The sequence below is a fragment of the Bidens hawaiensis genome, unplaced genomic scaffold (assembly GCF_021521415.1).
Source record: "Bidens hawaiensis isolate Kalapana, Puna unplaced genomic scaffold, B.hawaiensis_p1.1 tig00041616_1, whole genome shotgun sequence".
Classification (NCBI taxonomy): domain Eukaryota; kingdom Viridiplantae; phylum Streptophyta; class Magnoliopsida; order Asterales; family Asteraceae; genus Bidens; species Bidens hawaiensis.
Window position 1 is genome coordinate 43834 of NW_027505722.1, and position 22190 is coordinate 66023.

The window sequence follows — 22190 nt, forward strand, 5'->3', positions numbered from 1 at the left end:
ATACTAATTACATAAATTTAAGGTTTATGTAGTGATTTATACTTGGATTTAGGATTAGAATATAATTACATCTATGTTTCATAAAAGAGAGTAAGTATCATTTGACATAGATACTAATGTTTTGTTAATCTAGTTTGCAACAAATTCTAAGAGTGTTAAGTTCACATGGAAGATGATCATAGCTTGAAGAAATCTGGATATCAAACCCATGAAGAACACCATCCATTCCTTTATACAGGTCCAATCCACCTGTTTAATTACACGCGTACGTTTGCTGGTTTGCATCCCTATAGAAAGAACAATGTATTCAACATATATATCGAAGTTACAGGATTTTGCATATTTGCAACTTATTATCATTAAAATCTTTCATTTTAATGATCTTTATGATGTTGTTCTTCACATGGTGTCATACACGTGGCCCCTTAGTTCTGCATAGTTACAAAGTAGCCGCACTTGAATAATCACGTATCTTTTGTAAACTCAGGAGGAGGATTAAAGAAATCTTTATTCAATCCCCAGACATTGAAATGAACCTCTTCAATCTTCCATTTTTCTTCAAGTTCCCTCTTATGATTAGATGAATATTCACCGTATCTAAAGATAGTAACCGATGTTTTTCCGCTATGCGCGCTATTTACACCTTCGACGTTTTTATAATCTTCAATAACTGACTCGGTGCTGGTTTCCCAAAATATGTCATCTCCGTTTTCAGGATTCACGGATAGTAATCGTGAGTCCTCAAATTTGACCAAAAGACCCGATCTTTGGCTAAAGTAGCCCCAAATTGTGTGATGTATGATCTCGTATTTTGGATTGGATTGTGCCTCTAGATCAGATTGGCTCGTGTCGAGCTTTAATATGAAGCATTCCTCGTCATTTATGATCTTTTCACCTATGCATACGGCTTGAAGAAACAAGTCTCCGGTGGACTTTGGGTTCAAGCCCTACAAAATATAAGTGACATGGAATATTTTCAGTTATCTTTGGTTTTGACTTTCATAAATGTCGTTTTGACTTTCTATCCGTGATACTTTGGGTCAAAAAAGTTTTTGGGGTGAAACATGACTTTTTTGAAGGTGTTGGTCATGTTGTAGGTGTGTGGCATGGGTCGGTTTTAGGCTTAAAACAAAATAAACCTGAAAATATAGCTTTTGGATTTTTTTTTTCGAAAACCATTTGTTTTTTTATATAGGCCCAGTTCAGTTTTTACGTGTTCAGTTCGCTTATAGATGTCGTTTCGGTTTGTTTTTACAGGGATTAGTTCATGCAAAACAGAAATCGGACTAGAAATTTGATTGTCCATAGAATATAAAAGAACCTGTCGGTTTTGGTTGGGTTCGGTTATGTCGCTATTTTGGTTGCAGGTCAGTAATAACGCTTACATATTTGTATAAAACAATTTATGTGGTTGTACCTATTAGAGATAGACATGGTCGTAGTCCAACCCGTTATCTTTTCAATCAACTTATGAACTTTGGTTTGACATAGATAGTTGGTATTAAGCACAATCCCAAATTGATCCATTATAAGTGAACAGGCTGTTAGTTAACCATGAGTACCTGAAGAAACCGACGAAGAGGACGAGCAGGACCTCTGTCCATAGGTCTTAGTTGGTTTGATGATTGTCTCCAAGAATTCTTACCATTGCATCCTGATATGACTTTGCAACCCGAAACGAGTAGCTCTAAGCACCATAGATCCGGATTCTTTTGCCAAAGAACAAATCCGCCCCTTTCCTCCTTGTTTTGTGCCTTGACGGTTTCATCACCTTGGTGGAAATCCGACGCCTTGATCTTCACTTGACCGATAGCACATAAACTTTGTACTGAGTTCAAAGCTGGTTGTCCTCTATCGCCGCCATGTATTGTTGCACTATGTATTTTGCTGTCGATGCTTCCTTTATAGCACACGGCATTTCATTGGTTAATTCATAGATGATTACCAGTAACACAATACATACCTAACATGAAATTTATAGGTTTGGATTCTGTATAACGGGCCAGTCAGTTTTAGGTAGAATTTGCTATTGTATTTAGTTAAATGGTTTGTGTTGAGGTTGACATGACATATGCGGGTTGAGATAGTTAAGCTATTTAATTTTATATTTTACATACTATGATTAGATAGTTTATCTCAAAGTTCAAAATTAAAAGAAAAATTAATATTAAGTTGTATAGATTAAACGTAATTAATTTATATTCATGTGTGTGTTAATTAAATGCATGATTGGTTATAAAGCTGTTTTTAGTGTATAAATATACAAAAAGAATTTATTGGTAACAATTGGGTCGTGTTTGTGTTGATCCAAAAGAATGGTGTAATGTTTTGTTAATGATATGATTAACATGATTTTTGGGTTCGTATGTGATCGAACCTGCCAACGTGTTAAGATGGCCCTTTAATACACACACGAACATGCATGCATGCAAATAAGAAATTTTAGATTTTACTTACGATGGAAGAATTGCGAATAGAGCTAGCACTTGAATTGTCTAGTTGAATTTGAAGAGGTAGAGTAGGAGATCCGAGCATATAAAGCAAAAAACTAAGCTCGTTATAACGGTTAGCTATGATAGGAGAGGACCATTTGTTAATCGTTTGAGCCCTCATCCATGTCGCCATGTTTTGCCATCTTAGACCAACAGTGCTTCCCATGCATGTAAACATCTCTTCTGGTATCGGTACATCAAGGACAGTCTCCAATGCATCTTCTCTATCGAGATTTGGGCAAAGTACCCTCATATGTACAATTTGATTAGGATTTGCTTTTCAAATTGTCGAGTTAATACCGATTCAAAGGGATGAATAACTATAGTTCTTTGGCTATCTTTTTCTATAATGAAGGAATTAAGTGGTTTGTGTTACAATGAAAAGATACGGGTGTGAAGGGCTAAATCACATTTGTTCAAGGGTTGCCCTTAATTATAGGGTATGTGTGGCCATTATTTTGGTTTGGAGTTTTGCTAGCAGTTAAATGTTTGCCCTTATTTGACTGATCCATCCTTGAGTCTTTGAACCCTTTTTTTGTCAGATTTGTCTTATATATTTAATGTGTCGACATCATTTATATGGATGTTTAAAATATTGTCTAAATGAACTTATTAGAATTAAAATGTAAATATAGATTTTATTTTAAGTTTATATAAACAAATAAACTAGTGTACATCTTGTTTAAATGTGTTACATAAAACAATTATGTAATCATACGACTGTCACTCTTATGGTCTTCATTGTATCTAAAGCACGGGGTAAAAGTGCTTGTATGTCTCTTATAGTTGTCTACCTATGTATTTTGCTAGAGAACAAGTGAAGTATTCAAAATCCTGAGATTTCATCGACTATATTGAGGTAAGCATGCCTTAACCTTTAACCGAAATTAACTAATAACCAACCTGCCACCGAACATAATTAACCATTAAAGCAAGACTAACTGATTGTTGTGTTTAAGATTCTTTGATTAACCGATACATCGGTTATGGTTAAGGGTTTCTCATAACCGAACGTTAATCAAACCGATCGAAAGTATGAAATGATGCATGTAAAGCACGCAGCCATCACTTCCAAATCAACAATTAATGGCTAGAATACCCTACTCTATGATATACTCCGTAATATGCAGTCAACTATGTTCACAAAAGAAATGCAACCATAATGGACTAGCTATCAGCCATCCAAGGTGGCTCATCTTGCCTCTTTCCAATCGGTTCTGATGAGTTTATGAAAGGTAGATATCATTCTTGGAACCATTTATGAAAGCGAGACATGTCAATTTTGGAACCGATGTGTTCAGTTTTGAAACTTAACAATTTGGCTTAGACCACCATGACCGAACTATTCTCAAACGTAACAAAGGAAAAAAAATGAAAAAAATACATTGGACATGTAACCAAACTTAACCGAAACTAACCCATAACTGAACCGACTTTGCACACCGCAAATATTCAAGCATACACTTAGGTGATCACGAAGAAGTTTGAATCATTTGACCAAACTCGGGTTTCTAACCATGGTTTTCGTGTTTCGTGAAAAAAATGAAATCTTTTATACATGATATCAGCGTATCTTATCACATAATAAAATCTAAACCAACCCACTATGTTATGTATGTGATTCAATATATGACAAGGATTAAACAGCTTGAAATATCTGAACCAACCCACTATGTATGTGATACAGCAAGACAGTGAAGTGATTAAACAGCCACTTAGAAAAGGGAAGCATTTGGATTTATATATTGTTAATATTACTTCGATCTCTCTTTCACTTAAAATTAAAAATCTAATACATAAAAGGACAGATATATATATACATATATATATATATATATATATATGGCAATAAACTATTACTTCGATCTCTCTTTCATGATAATGGCACTTGAACAGTACCTTTGTTTCCACTCTGCAGCTCAACATCAGTATTTGTTGACTTTTTAACCCTTGTGAAAATCTGTTCCATCTCTTCAAGTGACCTCCCTCTGGTCTCAGGCAAGAAGAAGTAAAAGAAGATCCAAGCCAAAACAGACAGACCTGCAAACATGAAGAATGCCCCGCCAATGGTGATTGCACTTATCAGGGACAAAAAGGTCATGGACACAGTTGCATTAGTAACCCTATTCACGGCCACCCCAATACTAGCCCCTTGAGCCCTCAACTTTAAGGGGAATATCTCAGAACTATAAACCCATGTGACTGGTGCAAGCCCAATTGAAAAGAACATTACATATATGTAACATGTAGGCTGTAGCTATACTTAACCAAAGTGCCCATGTTACACTTTGGTCATGGGACTCATGCACTAACCCTAATCCTAGTAAGGCAACAATCATCCCTCCAACGCTTGTTAATAGGAGTTTTCGCCTTCCGGCCTTTTCAATAAAGAAAGTGGATGCGGTTATGAATATAAGTTTCGTGACCCCGACTCCTATAGTAGCTAATAAAAGCTTGTCTCGGCTTGTAACCCCGGCTTTCTTGAAAATCTTTGGGCTATACAAGACCACGGCTTCGATCCCTGTTGCGTGTTCGAAGAAATGAATCCCAATGGCCGCGAGTAGGACCCACCGGACCTGTGGGGTTGGTCTTAGTAGTAATTCTTTCCACACGCCTTGGCCACGCGTGTTTTGCTTGATTATGACAAAATCATCATTACAATCATGCTCAATCCCAACTGCTAGCTTGATGTCCAGTAGTCGGGATTGAGCTTCTTCTTTAGTGTTTGACACTTTTACCAAAACATGTTTGGCGTCCCTAAGGAGGCCCTGCATAACAAGCCACCTTGGGGACTAGCATTCTGAGAATGCCGAAAGCTAACCCTAGTGATGGGATAGTTGACATCAAGAACATTACCCTCCAACAAATATTGGAGGGTAACTTTGAGAAAAAGTAGTTAGATATATAACCTAATAAAATCCCTAAGCCGATCCCAATTTCGGGTAACGAAGAGAGGATCCCCCGGGTGTTGGTGGTAGCGATCTCGGCTGAGTAAACTGGGGCAATCACGAGAGCAAACCCGACCCCAATCCCAGCCACACATCGTCCGATTAAGAGGACAGCATAGGAGGGGACAAATCCCATTAATAAGGTTCCCAAAAGGAAGATTGTGGAGGCCAAAGATATGGTGTACCGACGACCAATGTGATCAGAAGTTCTGCCCGCGCTTAGAGCTCCAATTAAGGCACAAAAGTTGATGATTCCGGCAAAGATTTGGATTTGTACATCATTGATTTTAAGATCATCTTTGATAAATATAATCACTCCGCTTGTAACACCAGTCTCTGTAAATAAATATATTATTTACCGGTTGTTAGAAATAAAACATAGAAGTATAAAACAAACAAGCAACTACAAGCTGATGTATGTGTGTTTCTGCATGTACGTGTACGTATTATGTATATGTGTTGATGTAATTATGCATGTCTCATGCATGTAGGCATATGTTTATGTGTATGTGTATGTATGCATGTAGGTATGCATTTATATATGTTCACGCACATCCCTATAAACGAACCAAACGTTCAAAAAATGTTCGGCGCAATATTTATTTTTGTATATTTAATTAATAAGCGAACAATATGAACATATTTTTCATTCATTTAATTAAATGAGCGAACACAAACAACATGTCCTTAAATTTATGTTCATTTATCTTCAGCTGTTTTTTGTTCTTGATAAACACTACCGTAAGATACATAAACATAAAGATAATCGTTTATACTATACAATGTGTTCGTCAAGACTTATCTACAAGTGAAATGAACTAGAAGAAAAAATAGAAAAAGAAAGAAAATAAATTATATTGGTATATAGATAGTTCTATATGTGGCGGATATGCCGGCGTTTAATACACACCGGCTGTGTGTATAGAAAATCCAAAATTAAATGAACCAATAAATAGATTATATTTTATAAATTATTTTCTTCTTTTATTCTTTCACGTATGACATGAATGTTCATTTAAATTATATTCTGTTTCTTTTTTTTTTCTATATGAATTTTGGATATAATTAATTTTTTAATATAATTTTGGTTAAATAATCTTATATGGTCGCAAGTGTGGACTAATGTAAATTTGGAGGTATGAGTTCGATCCCTAGGGTGGGCAAAAAAGTAAGATGTTCAAAAAAAAAAAAGGAAAACGGAAAAAAAAAACTAAACCTATATGAATTTGGTTTTTGATTTTATTTTCTATTATTTGATATTTATAAATGAATAGATTATACTCCGTATATTTTATCAATTATTTTCCGTTTTTCTTTCAAGAGATAACATAGATGTTCCTTTAATTGATTACTGTGTGTACTTTTCTTAATTAACCACATGAAAACTTATTCGATTATATAGTATCTGGTTGAAGTTAAAAGAATGAACACAACATGACATGTTCGTGTTCATTTACAGGCCAAGTCTGCATGTGTAAGCGCCCATGTATATCTATAGAAAGTGACAGAATTTGAGGGAGAGAGAGTACCGTAACCAAATATAATGGAGATCATGGAAGCAACTATTGAAGAAGCAAAAGAATACATGTTAATCTTGGCATCTTGTATTCCTTTTCCTTGTTCCATATTATCATGTGTTTGGAGGTGAGTATGCAAAATACATAAAAGGACGAAGAATATATAGGCGTAACTGTTGAATAACAACTGTGTTTCGATAGATTTACTTTCAATATATATCGTTTCCTTTAATAAAATAATTCTTTAGATTATTTTATATGGGTCAAGTTATCTAACACCCCGGCTAAAACAGAATACGCCCGAGTGTGACGTACAGATTGCCCAAAACACATGTGACACTATTAAGTGACAATATTATCATTAATTAATTTATACATCAAGTATACAAGTTTGTAACAAGAAATACAAGAAAAAATACAAGAGCAATTAACAACTTGTCCATTTATTAATATAACCTAAGTACTAATGTCTTTGTCACGGCAACATCTTCTAAATAAGGTACCTGTAGCATATATATAAAATAAAGGTCAACTAAATGAATAGTTGGTGAGTTCACACAAGTTTTGATATACGTACATAAAAATCATACAATTCCATGAACAAGTGTAAATGAGCAAGTAAGGTCCTTTCCAACTGGGATTGTGCACCAGCGTACTCAGATAAGCGCAAGTAAGGTCCTTTCCAATTGGGATTGTGCACCAACGTACTCGGATAATGAGGCCATTTTCCACTCATAAAAACAAATTTATTGAGCGCAACGGGGGGCGTATGATCATACTATATTGAAGTAATTGAAGTAATCCATGAGCAAGTAATTTGTAGCAAGTAACAAGTAAACACACAAGTTCATGTAGCGAATTGTAGTTTGTAAATAATGAATAAACGAAACTGTAATTTGGATATGATATATATGCTACCCCCAAAATAGTTAAAAAGTGTAAAAGGGGGTGTGAGAAACTTACGTTGATGTTGAAGACAAATTCCAAAATACCACAACAATCTTTGTACAAACTACAACTATTTTTACCAAACAGCATGCTGGACAAATTTGGGCAGATTTTAAGTCACCAAAACCTATTTCTCTAACCAGCCAAAACATGCAAATAATTTACCAAATAATTCTCACGGATACTTTCAAGTATTAGGAACAACACAAAATTTTATTGTAATTTTCAACACTGACAAACATTATGAAAATTCATACACTACAGCAACATATTTTCAGCTACATTATCAGCACAACAGAATGTAAATATTTGCTAAAAATTCCATATATGTCCAATTGATGCAAAACCAATTGGATTGGATTCCTAATTTAATTTATAACATTAAAGAAGTGGAATCACACAATTATCCCTTTTCAATTACAAGTTACACAATTTACAAAACGAATCCGAAAATTACTTTTTCAATCAGAATTGCAACCCGATTTTGTAAATTTATAAAAACTAATCAAACAGAGTCCAAAAATTATGATTTTTGACTTTTTGAAAACTAGACTCAAAGTATTTATCCTTAGGATCAAAAATCAACCAAAAACACTAACATATCAACAGGTTATACAATTAACAACCTAGATTATAGAATCTGTAAACAAGCATATCTAAATCTATGTGAACAACAATCATGATTTTCATATCTATATGATCCTAAATCACCAATAAATCATTTTATGAAATCAAAAATCATGTTTTTCCATTATTAATCTAAATCCATAAAGAACATATATATATATATATATATATATATATATATATATATATATATATATATATATATATAAAAGCTTCAAACTTTTATATCAAGACACAACAAACACTTTTAACCACATCAAACTTTGATCATTCTTTATTTATCTCTATAATCCAAATCATTTGGATACCAATATCATGTTTCTAAGATAAAAACATAAACAAAAACATAAAGCAAATATATGTTAAATATGATTACCTAGTTGCTTAATCCAAAGATTCAATCATCTTGCTTCCAAGAATCACCAAAACAATACTTGTGTATGAGGAAAGTGAAGAGTTTGATTACCAAGAGTTTATAACTCCTTGTTGAATTAATAACAAACTTTTAATCTTACTTTAATAAAATTCAACTTTAAGTAACTTTTATATTAAAATAGGTGACATGATACAAGTTTTTAAACCATTTCTAAGTATTATATTGTCTAAGGTTTATTGGTCTAGCTAGGCAATATAACATGTGACATATCATATAATGTAAAAGTTTAATCAACCATCTTTCTTATAAATCACATAAGTATATATCAACTAGTCATGTAACATATTGATTATATAACACATTATACCTATCGTATAAGGTACATGTAACATATTATTATTATAACATGTGTAACAAGTTACTTTTGTGTAGGTCACCAACGATACGACTAACTCAAATGTATGCATACATGACACTTCATGCATGAGAGTTCATTAGCATAGTTAACAAAACTAACTGGGTTTACTGACACAGTCAACAGGATTTAACTGAGTTTGTTAACGGGTGTTAACCTGAAAATGTCGGGTGTCACATTGGGGATTAGAAATGTTGAACGTATATTTTATTATGGAGTTGGATATTATAATATGTTTTTATACATATATTTATAAATAAAAACCGAAAATTTAAAACGGGTCGGATTTTCGGGTTTGAAAAGTAACGAATGTTACAGCACTTACAACTTTTGGAAATTTCGTCCCGAAATTAATATAAAATAAAAATTTTAAACGAGAACAACTAATACACAGAGTTGTTAGAAATTTTAAACAATTTTATACATACATAATTAAAATAAAATAAAGTTGATCTTTGAATGACCCGAAAGAACGCCACAAATAGAAAATATGACAAGGACACTTATATATAGGATGTACCGGCGGCGTATCCACCATGCCCTTATCATAATGTATTTGTCCCGTTCCCCAAAATCATTCCAAGTTCCGAGTTATTTCACACAACCGGACTTATCATATTTTTCATGCGAGGACTTTGATAATTACGTGTCGACCCATAATTACCTCTATCGTCAGATGGTCTATATAACTGGTTCTATTGTGTGGTTTTAAGACATAGACCTTAGATGAATAAATAAAAATTCTCATATATATTGTTGAAAAAAAAAGATAATGAGTTAAAAGGATAAAAACTTTACAAAACACATTGATAGACCATTCAGGCTAAGGACAACGCGAAAACACTAAGTCAAATAAATGAAATCATAGTAGTCTGAACCAAGTAAAAGATGTTGAAAACAAAATAAAAGAGGTAATGAAATTAAAGAATGAAACATTTGAATTATAAACATCGTAACATGTAATTGAAATGATGGGGTCGAGAATAACGTGGTAGGTAAACGTAGCATTTAGCCAGTGAAATATGAACATGTAAATTGATAACACATTGGGATTCGAGAATAGCTTAAATGAACGAAAATTTTAAGTATCAAATATGATGATGTTTAAAAAAATGAAAATCTCCAATTAAACATCGACGTGACCAATGGCAACGTTGAGATGAATAAACAATTATATCTTACAAACATGTAAATTATTAATAACTTGAAATGAAACGGATAAACAAAAATTCTAATATTAACATATTGAAATCGATTAAGTTTGTGAAAAGAAAAATTTTCAACAGTAACTTTGTGCTTATCAAGTATATAATTAGAACTTCAAAATTAAAATAAAGTATTTGTCTTAGATTGATGAAATCAAGAACAATAAATTGGTTCAAATAAAACATTGAGTGGAAGAGAAGTACAAGAATAAACAAAACAATTTGTGTAAAAGTATATCATCAGATAAACTCGGCATGTACATGGGACACAGTCCCGGTTTTAAGTAAACGAATTCGTTTGGAGAGAACCGGTCACCGATAGTAAAATGTAGAAATAAAATGAAAATACGGTTTCTATTAGGTAACTATGTACACATACATGTTCATAGTCCCAATTTCCACTTAACGGTTACGTTGATAGGAAATTGGTCATAGGTCACATAATTCGAAATAACAAACGTAAACCGATTTAATAAAGCGAATAAGAATAATGTACGAATTTACGTTTCGTAAAATACAAACGAATATGGATAAAAGATCAATAAACAATCAAAATAAACTTCGTAAACAATATTCTAAAGACGTGGATGTAAAATCACTTTGGGTATGTTCGAAAAACAAAATACGTGAAAGAGAATTTAAAGAAACGAAAATGTTGCTTGTGACGCTTGTCTTCTCGAATGTCGGTTTATTTGGGGTAGGAGAGGTTGACGTGGGAGGTGGTGTCATGATTTCTTAGCCGAAACTCATTGGCGTTAATGAAAGGGAATGAAAGAGAACTTTAATCTTATGAAAATCGGTTGTAAATCGTGATGCTTTTAAATCTAATGGTGAAATAAAATTTATTTAGACAAAAAGTTTTTAGCTATCGCAAAGACTTGCAAATTTTATGATACTTTCACATAAAAACAAATGTTTTCTTTTGGCCTGAGGCCTAGGTAGAAAGGAAAAAAATGATTATTAAGGTATCCGACTTGTTGAATGAAAAATAACCTTAAAGGGCTTAAGACTTTTTTGGAACAAAAGGTTTACTTTAAATATGGTTTGAATAAATAATTACATTATTATTAGTGGTGCCGATAATACTAATAATAATAATATTACTAATAATATAAATAGTATTAATAAATTTTATTAATAATAATATTGATAATTATGGTAATAAAAATAATGATAACGGTAATAGTACTAACAATAATGGTAGTAGTAATATTAATAATGATGTTAATAACGTTAATAATAATAATAATAATAACAATAATAATAACAGTAATAGAGGTAATAAATCCTTTTTAAAGAAAATCTATTTGATTGAAAGTTAAAAATAACCAAGGATTTGGGTTTAAGCGCGAGGTGTTAGTAAAAGAGATAAAATATAGGAAAGTATGCAAAAGAAAATATAGATGAGTTTGATGAGTTTTGTAAAGATCTAAGTATTGAAACCGGGAAATCGTGTAAGGTCGACAAAGGATGCGGGGTTAGGATATTGCATGGCAGAACCAAGTTAGGCCTTCCAAAGTATAGCGGGTGTGCTAGGGTCACCACAATGATAGTAGGCTTGAAGCATGAGGTCAAACATGTGATTGAGACAAATGGTTAGGTACAGGTCTTGCAGATGAGCGAGTGGCGTTGAGTTTGGGTGGGTTTTAGCAATAAGTGGTAATTGAATCTACCACAAATTGAAGTATATCAACGTTTCAGGGAAGTAAAGTGGTGGGATTTACTCATACCATACAAAGGGTGTGTTTCAGCGTGAGGCCTTTCGGTTGGGTTTAGTTTGTGTTTCCAAGAATGGTGCTGGGTTTGAATTTGAATTTGAATTTGAATTTACTATAGCAATGGAGGTGGGTGTGGTTAAACGTGGAGTGATCGGGATCGCGAAGGCCATTTGCTTGATAACTTGGATTGTCATTTAGCCGATTGAGTGCGACAACTAGGAAAACGAGAAGGCGTGATACGAAACGTGAGGAATTTACGTGACTTGGGGCGTAAGTAAAAAAAGACTAATAGATACATCAATGAAACAAGTAAAGAAAAGAAATCATATGAAACAAAATTTGAAATCGAAATTGGAATTCCCATGAGACGTCATGAGTTTTCACATTCAACAAACGAAAATCTAAGAAATTATTGAATAATCATATGGAATAAATATTAAACTTAACAATAAATTGTAGAAACGAATTGTAAACCGAGTGTTCATGTACCACCATAACGTTCTAAATTTTCAATTCTAAAACATAAGTGTAAATGAATATAACAATAAAGGTAATCGAATTGAAATTCGACCATTCATATATCACCATGACCTTTCAAATTTTCAATTATAAAACGTAGTAGTAAATGAATAAAATAATATGGTAATTGTCACACCCCCATCTAGGGCCTAGGAGTGCGACCCACAAGTTGGTATCGTGTTTGTAAATAATTTAGAGTTGCGTTATGTTGCGGAAGACTTATAAAACTTTAAGGATCAAAAGTGTAACATTTATATATATTTCAAAAGACGGGAGTTATAAATACCCGTTTAAGTTGTTAACAAAAGATTACTTGTTTATGTTTTACAAACCACCATATTAAACTTATACAAAAGAAATCCGAATTGGATATTAGTACTTCGTCATTTCCAAGCTCTAACTTTGTTCACCTGCAAAATGTAAGAAAATACGTTAGCAACGAATGCTGGTGAACACGCTGACGCAAAAATATTTCTTTTACTTTATTACCCCTCGAGACTACGCCTGCCTCGGCCCAACGTGGATAAGGAATAACAAAGTCAAATATCACATTATAAATATGAGCCTCTACGCTAGGTCACCTCAGTAAACACCGCAGCGTTCGACTTAGTTAAGTACCCGTAAATATACACATAAGGTCGTACTCCCTGCAGGAGATCGTCCTACGACCAAAGGTGGTGCAATCAGGCCCATACATCGCATAGTACCACCTATGTAAGGATCCAGACATACGTATACCACAGCCTGAGGGCTAGGTTTATACCCTTTATTTATAACGGTTTTAGGAACACATAGTTCCTTGTAAACAATTTCAAATAACATGTTTGACTCATTTTAAAATAAGTAAAAGTTTGGGGGCGTATTCACCTTGTCTCTTTAGGATCGGCTTCACTCACCGTCCAAGGGTCTTTCCCTTTCTTTATCTCGCACCTATAGTACGAGTATAAATATTTGTTAGTCGGATACATGATCCGACTTAAGACCTTTAGTCTTATATCTCAATCCTCGATTGAACCTTTAGTTCAATTCTTATTTTCTTGAAAACCTTTAATTTAAAAGTAAATTATAAACCTTTAGTTTATATTAAAAACCCGACGTTTCTTCTTCTCCAAGAAACGTATTCATTTTCTTTTATTATTTAAAAATACTTTTATTCATTAAATAATAATTTCATAACAAAGAATATATACATATATACTTACACACATATATATGTTATCTCAATATTCAATAATATTTATTCATTTCTTTGTTATGCTTTCTTTTCTTTTCTTTTATCGAGGTATCGAGTATATCCTCGACTTAAGACTTAAGCCTTTAATATAATATTGAATTATATTGAATTCATCATTACGCCTAACCTTAGTGGCGTATAGAAACTCTAGGGACTCGAGCAGCTCTCCAACGCCGCTTTAATCTTCTCGACACGCAAATCGAGGAACGCCAAATCTTCAACAAACGATGGCACGCTTATCAAAACTCATCGCCATAACGACAAACACCTTCTTGGTATGTGGGTGGGGATTGGCACGTATTTCGAGGAAACACCAGTACATAATTTTCGGGACACGCTTAACGAGATACTATGGCACGCTTATCGAGGTAAAGCTAGAGAGAGAGTAGAGAGAGGTTGGAGCAGGTTTTGGATGGAAATTATAAACACCCCATGGCTGCTATTTATAGGCGATTTTTGTAACCCCATCACGCTACGCGATAGGTCCCTGGACAGGCCTATCGCGTACCGCGATATAGACCTGATGACGCAGAGGTATAGGCCTGCCACGTGTCGACACGTGGCAGATGCCGCTCCACGTGGCAACACATGGCGACGCGTGGCGGCAGTGTTGCCACGTGGTGACACGTGGCGGCAGACACTGCTACCGTGTGCCACGTGGCACACGTGTCACAATTTATCAGACTCCCCATCGCGATACGCAATGGGAGTCTCTTCTGACTCATCGCGTAGTGCGATGGTTCAGGAAAATCAGAATTTTCATTTTAGACCCTCAACTTTGGAATTTGGCAATTTTAGTCCCTAGACTTTGGAAAGTTGATACTTTGAACTCGAAATTTTCACGTTGTTACATCCTCCCCACCTTGAAACAAATCTCGTCCTCGAGATTGCTTTACTCAAAAAAGTGGGGGTATTTCTTTCTCATTTCCGATTCGAGTTCCCAAGTATATTCGGGCCCTCTACGCAAGTCCCATTTAACTTTCACTATATTCAATGTTCTTTTCTTTAACATTTTTGTTTTCGAATCTTCAATTTGTATTGGACGTTCTACGAATTTTAAGTTCTCATTTATTTTAACGTCTTTTAATGGCATAGCCAACGATTCATCGGTCAAACACTTACGCAGATTCGAAACATGGAATACGTCTTGTATCCCTTGCATTTCCTCAGGCATTCACAATCGGTATGCAACAGTGCCGATTCGTTCGAGTACCTCAAAAGGCCCAACGAATCAAAGACTCAATTTTCCTTTCTTTCTGAAGCGGACAACGCCTTTCCAAGGCGAGACTTTCAATAACACTTTGTCACCGACATTGAACTCTAACGGCTTACGACGGACATCGGCGTAACTTTCCTCCACTTCTCAGGCTCCTGCAAGACATTAACGATGTGGTAACCACATCCGGTATCAAATACCCATGTGTTGCTAAAGACAGTGAAAAGTTCAATAACGTATATGGAAATACCTCTAGAAGAGCCTTCATCATTGGCTCTATTCTTTTTGATCTCAGCAAGATACTCGGGGCTGTTTCTCATCCAGTGCCCCATTTGGTTGCATTTGAAGCACTTGCGCTCCTCAAAGGGGGGCGGCTTTTTCTTTATAACCACCTTGTTAGTGTTGGTGGCAACATGGGCAGCAACAGTAACTTTCTTCTTGCCTTTTCCCTTAAAACCCCGATTCTTTGGTTTTGGCTTCTTGACACCAGCAGATTGAATCATCAGAACTTGATTGGTCCTAGAAGGAATGTTCATCTCAGCCGTCTTGAGCATGTTATGAAGCTCCGGCACTGTCTTCACCCAACCATTCATGTTGAAATTCATTACGAACTGGTCGTATGAGCTGGGGAGAGAGTTGAGAATGAAATCCGATGCCATCTCATCGGGCATGGGATAATCAAGTTTCTTGAGCTGATCGATGTGCCCCTTCATCTTTAGAACATGAGCACTGACGGGAGACCCCTCTGCCATCTTGCAACTGATGAGTTGTTTCATGGTGTCGAAACGTTCTTGACAGGCTTGTTTCTGGAACATGCCCTTGAGTTGCTCAAGCATCTCATAGGCACCAAAGTCTTCCAAGCCTTTAGCAAGCTCAGAAGTCATGGTGGCTAGCATAATACAGTAGGCCTCAGCCGAGTCATCCTTATGCTTGTCAAGAACTTTTCGTGCAGCGGCTGTGTTGTTTTCAGGCTCGGTTGGAACAGGTCCATCGAGAACATACAGGTGCTTTGCCATGGTGAGAACAAGTCTTAAGTTGCGGTGCCATTCGATGAAGTTGGTACCATTCAGTTTATCCTTCTCAAGGATAGTCTTAAGGGCGTAGGGTGAAATTTCGTTTGACGACATCTGATTAGTTAAGAAAAAGTAAATTTAATTAGTATTTTCGATGTTGTAGTCCTATTATTAATGACCCAATAACATTAATTAATTAGGAGTATGAGAATCCGGCTTCCAGTTATTAAAGGCAGCTGTAGCACACAACATTAATAAGTGGTTAGGCAGACTGACAACGATTGCCAATTGTGAATAGAGCACAACTCTCGGTTATGAGGCCTATAGAGACAACGACTGTTTGTATAGATACGTTTAGCCTCATCTTTGCCCACTTTAAGTCTCCAGACAGCTTTAGCACGTAACAGGAGAGTAAAGTAATAGTTCTCCTAGTACCGTGACGTGTGAAAGGGCGGATGTGTCAACGAAGTGCTTTAACCTTGATGGGATAGGCTAGAAAACAAGTGCGGTGTTGTAGCTCCAAACACTCGAAATTTCGCAGTATGCCTCAAGCGTGACTTGTAGTAGGATTGGCATAAACTATTGGTTTTAAATTGGAAAAAATTTTAAAATTACCAAATAGAGTAAAAGTCAAATTTTACTGTATTTATTACCGCGAAGCACAGATGAACCCTTTCATCTCTCAGGACACTTAGTTTTAAATAACCTATCAAAACTAAGTTTGTAGCGATACGACTAACCAATTTTAAGTTATAATAACTTATTAGTTTTGGAAATCAAAACGCTTTTAATTTGCAAAACAAAATCGGTTAATAATATGTTTATTTTCCAATTTATTTGGTATTAGGTTGGTGATATTATAATCCTATTATAAACAAACCAAGCAACCACAAATATCAAATAAAAAAATATGTAAATCCTTTATGGCCAAAAGTTGATCGGTCTCGCTAGAGCCAATTAGGGAGACCGATCGGGTCAAGGGGTTCACAACACAAACAACCACAAGGATGGACTTCACAGTGCATCCCGTCGTCTTGTTCGAACTCCCACTAACTCCAAAAGGTCCTCGAGCTCGTACTCGGTTATCTTCGCGTCTTCTTAATTACAAATTTATAAACTAACATTAATATGTCCTATTACAAATTTGAACCATCTTTATGGCCAAAGAAAACCGAAAATTAAATAATAACCTTTTTACAACTCTTGAACCAACCATATGGCCAAAACAAGCTCAAACACCAAACACAACCAAACAATCACATAGGTCGGGGCCAGATTTACATATTCACAATAAACGAATTTCGGGTGGTTTTGACTTGGTCAAATAAAATAAACAAAACTTTGACCAATCCAAAATCACCCGAAAATAATTCTATATCTATAAACTTTAAAGGATTTAAAGTTTAAGATGTAGATCCGGTTTTAAATGAACCGGGATCGACTAGTACGTTGTAACCGCGGCTTAGATACCACTGTTGGGATTTCAACGGTGGTCCGAGACAAAAACGGTTAAACTATTTAAATCCGTTTTAATCTATTATGTGTCGTTTCGATAAATATTAATCAATATTAATATGTATTTGTAAACGAACAATAAAACGCAGCGGATAAATAAACGATTAACACGAACCATATACCGAAACCCAAAACCCGGATCCGATTACAAACGATACGAGTACGAGTAACATAATGTAAACAACCATAGGGTGTTATTCTATATACCTCGGTTAACTAGAACCGGGAAGACACACCGAGGAGTAAACGAGAATGCTAGATGATTACACAAGAACAACCAGCAGCTCCGGCATCCCTAACGACGGCGGCGGTGGCAACTGCACAGCGGACGGCGACGGCTGTTGACGGAATTGATGTAGACGGCAGCAGCAGCACCCACTGGTGACCTCGATTCGCCGGAATCTTGGTAGCTGGAAAAACGGGTCCACCGGAAACAATGGAGGTACGCCGGAAAAGCTTGCGGAGAACCTCTTGACAGTGCTGGAAGCTTGCACGGGATGTTGATGGTGTTTCCGGTGATTAACAGAAGGTGGGTGGTGGTTGGTGACTGACCACGATTTTCCGGTGGCCGGAAAACGGCGCCGAAAAATGTGGTAATGGAGGCTAGGGTTTTATCTCTTGTGTGGATAAGGATTAGTAGATATGTATATATAGTATACCATATATAGATAATGCTTTAGGGTTTAATCCATTAATCCAATTGGGCTTAAAGCCCAATTACAAGTTTAAAGCCTAATCCATTGTCCAGTCCATCTATATAATTGTGTCGGGCTTAATTAATCTCTATGTAGGCCTTTCTCTCGTTACCCCCAGTGTAACTCTGTCCGGGCCACATTCGGGTTGGTCACGTTGACTTGACCCGAAACGTCCATAAAATCCAACAGAAATACCCTCTTTTGTAACTATTTATAATCTTTTGAAAATATGGCACTATCAAGCCTTAATATCAACCAAAAGTCTTTTGTAATTATACATCTACTAACCATATTGTTAACTTGACTATATTTCTTCAATTCCATATGTGCTGTAATGTAGTCCACGAGGGTTTGCTCTTCGTGTTTTTGCAACATGAGTTTGTGCTCTCTTTTTACAACTTTGCACCCCCGTCGCGTTGCGGCGGGTCTAAAAACTAGTTTACATTTACAAAGAAAGTTGTTATACATTACTATTTGTACCATCTGCAATTATAATTGTACAACACTCACTTTTTCTTCCAATTGTTTTCTTCCACATGCATTCTGAGTCATTAAACTCTTTCCACCTGTCCCTTGCTTTTGCTACGTGTGTGAAGCAAGTTGTATCCATCTTATCACAATTAGAACTCTCTTTTTTCTTCTTTGGTTCATGTGATGCCCTCTCCTCTTTTTGGTTTTCGATTACACTGACGAAGTTGCTTTCAACCGAACCACCCGCAAGCCGCTGGTAACCATTGATGCCCTGTCGCCGACTGTTGTCGTATGTGGCGGTGGCGGTGGCGGTGATGTGGTACGCCGATTAATTGGTAAGGTAATGTTGTTGTCGAGTTCTGTAACACCCCGTAACCGCAGCGGAAACGTAAACGGGATGCAACAGACACATCTGATATCAACAACATTGCTTATAAAGAAAACACCACTACATTAATTTACATCATATTACATTGTTCCGAGTTTAGTTACCGTCTAGGCGATAGCACATAAGTTTTACCAATATTACATTAACATAATTAATACAAAATGATCACTAAGCTTCCACAAAAACACGCATCATCAAGCAGGTAGCACTTATTCCAGTTTGGGAGTACCTAGAAAGCATGGAAAGAAAACGGGTCAACTACGAATAGTTGGTGAGTTTCACTGATTTAAATAAACATTGACAATTCATTATGATAAATCATATATTAGCGATGTAATTATGCTGAGCCCACAAGTGAAACCTCTGACTATCACACACAACCCCCGTGGCATATCCCCCGCCCACGGACCTGCCCCAAACCACTATGTCTAACATTACATAGCAAAATATATATAACAACAAAATAGACATGTGCAACTGGCTGGGAAACATCAGCAAATCCATGCCGGACCAGTTGGGCTTGTCAGACCAATAGTACTATTCACACTCTACCGGCTTTCAGTTAATCACTCGTGTTCCGGGGCCTTAGAATGTTAGCAACTCAGACAATTACCATCTTAGTACATTTCCGTACGATTTCCGTACAATAAAACATATATAAATACACGCAAATCCATGCGTTCAGTATGTACTTAAACATTTCAATAATAACATGCTTTCCGCCCCGGGAAAATATTTAAAAACAGTTCAGAAAAAGGGGCTCGTGAAACTCACCTTATCGCAAGCAGTAACACAGTACGTGAGCTATTAATCCGGATCTGTAATACGATCCCTAAATTAGTTACTATACATTCACTATTTATATAATTTTAATCGTGTTAACCGGTACATCTGGGGACACTGTTAACCCAGTACTGTATCCGTTCCGGGGGCAATGTTAACCCAGAAACACTTCTCAGGACTCAGATTGTGATATCGTTTAGAGTTCACTAGTCAAAATTACTACTAGTCGTTTTTCCGTTTTGCGTGCCTAGCACGGTTATCCGTTTTTACGTTTCAAAAATGAGTTTGGTCACACACGACCCGAAAATAGTTGTTGATTGATAATTTAAGTAAAGTTGTGAATTTAGAGCTCGGTTTAGACGCCCCGATTGGCCGTGGGACCCGTTTCCGTCTTTGGCGTACCGGAAACTGTCAAATTGGTTAAAAATTACTCAAATCATCCGAATTATTTTCGGATGATTTATTTTTACTTGTTTAGCTTAGTTATATGAAAATAGTCCATTTTTAGGGTTTTTATACACCAGTCAGCTCGGTTATGCGAACTTTACCGGTTTACGCGTTTTAAGCTTTAAAAGTTTGTTTTTATCTTCTTTTTAGCACAAATAAATATCCGTTTAATCTCGGATCTTGAAATTTTGCACAAATCACTTTTTGACAGTGGGGATTTTTATAAAAATATTTCCAGAATTAATTTTTTTATATTTAAAATTTATTTATCTATTTTTAAACACCATTTAAACACTAATTATGTCGTAAATACCAAACAATCTTAGAAAAATCCCAAATTTTTCCTGGATGACCCCTGCCATCTCCATAGTCCCCTGTAATTTATCCAGAACCAAAAATCCCTTTTTAAATGCCATTTTCACTAAAACCGAGCTAGAAAACCCTAGAACTCGTTTAACCAAAAAGCCTACTTAGACTTCTCCAAATGATCTCAAATTTTTTTGTGTTACTTATACATGATATAAAAAGCTTATCTGAAATTTTCCAGAATTTTTCATGATATTTAACTATTTTTCACCATTTTTGGCCAAAACCGAGCATTAAATTCACCAAATATTCATCCTTTGTCCAAAAATTACCAAAAATTCACAGAACTCATATTTTCAAATATCTAACACCTCTGTAAAATTTCATGACCTAACTCTAAACGAGTCACAATCTGTCCAAAACTTAATCATCACACAAAAACCGAACTACCTTGAGTTTCTAGCTTCAAATCGCAAGAATCTCGCTTTCTAGCCTTTGCTATCAACTAGATACAACACCTACAAACACAATAACACCACACCAAGCAAGTTACACCCACAATCAAGCCATTTCTTTCATGGTTTCGGTTATGATATAAAAACAAAGATTTAACCGTAAAAATTCGTTTTTGGTTCGTTTAACTCCTTTCTTGGACCAAGATCCCTTGTATAACCCGTATACATCACTTGATCATGCAAGAATCGGTTCCATCTCGGGTTTTCACCCTTTTTCACTTGGAAACCTCATTTTCTTGCAAGAACACTCAAGAAACGAAGATAAACACGTACATAACACGATCATTACCTTGTTTTTCTTGCTTCAAAACCCGGTTTTTAGTTCATAGGTGGAGAGAGAGTTGAAAGATTGATGAATGTTTTTGTGAAAAAAAGAAAATGAAGTGAGGTTTGGGGAGTGGTGGTCCGATCGGATCATTTGGAGGGTGGGGTGGGACCCACATCTCCATTTTAAGCCACATATTCAGATTCTCGTAATCCGGATAATGTTTTGGATAATCTGGTTCAGTTCGTTTTTCGGTTAAATGTTTAATTCGGCTTAAAACGAGGCTAAAACGGTCGTTTTTCGGCTTAAAAATGAAATTTATATAGAACTAATTTAAAAACTTTAAAAACTTAAACCATGACTTTCATTAACTTAAAACATCATATTATTAATAATTGCGCATCTTTTTCGGCTTGATCGATTGTCTCTTGCTCGGTTTGGTATTAAAGGTTTCGTTTAATGTACCGACGTACCATTAAATCGAAGATCCTTTTTCTGTGCTTTAATTCACTTATCCCAAAGCTTTAATACTTCGTAAACATCACTAATTATTATATATTTCGTCTATAATGAAATC

General features: G+C 35.5%; 2 pseudogenes across 1 annotated transcript; both read right to left on the bottom strand.

The window, feature by feature from the left end:
• Positions 1-464: 464 nt before the first annotated feature.
• Positions 465-2970, bottom strand: LOC143614977 (uncharacterized; annotated as a pseudogene).
• A 1395-nt stretch (positions 2971-4365) lies between these two features.
• On the bottom strand, positions 4366-7091 carry LOC143614978 (putative polyol transporter 6 pseudogene; annotated as a pseudogene). Its single transcript, XR_013150389.1, has 2 exons — positions 6970-7091; positions 4366-5776 (listed from the first exon to the last, which is right to left on the bottom strand). The product of XR_013150389.1 is annotated as a putative polyol transporter 6 pseudogene (transcript).
• Between the last annotated feature and the right edge of the window lie 15099 nt (positions 7092-22190).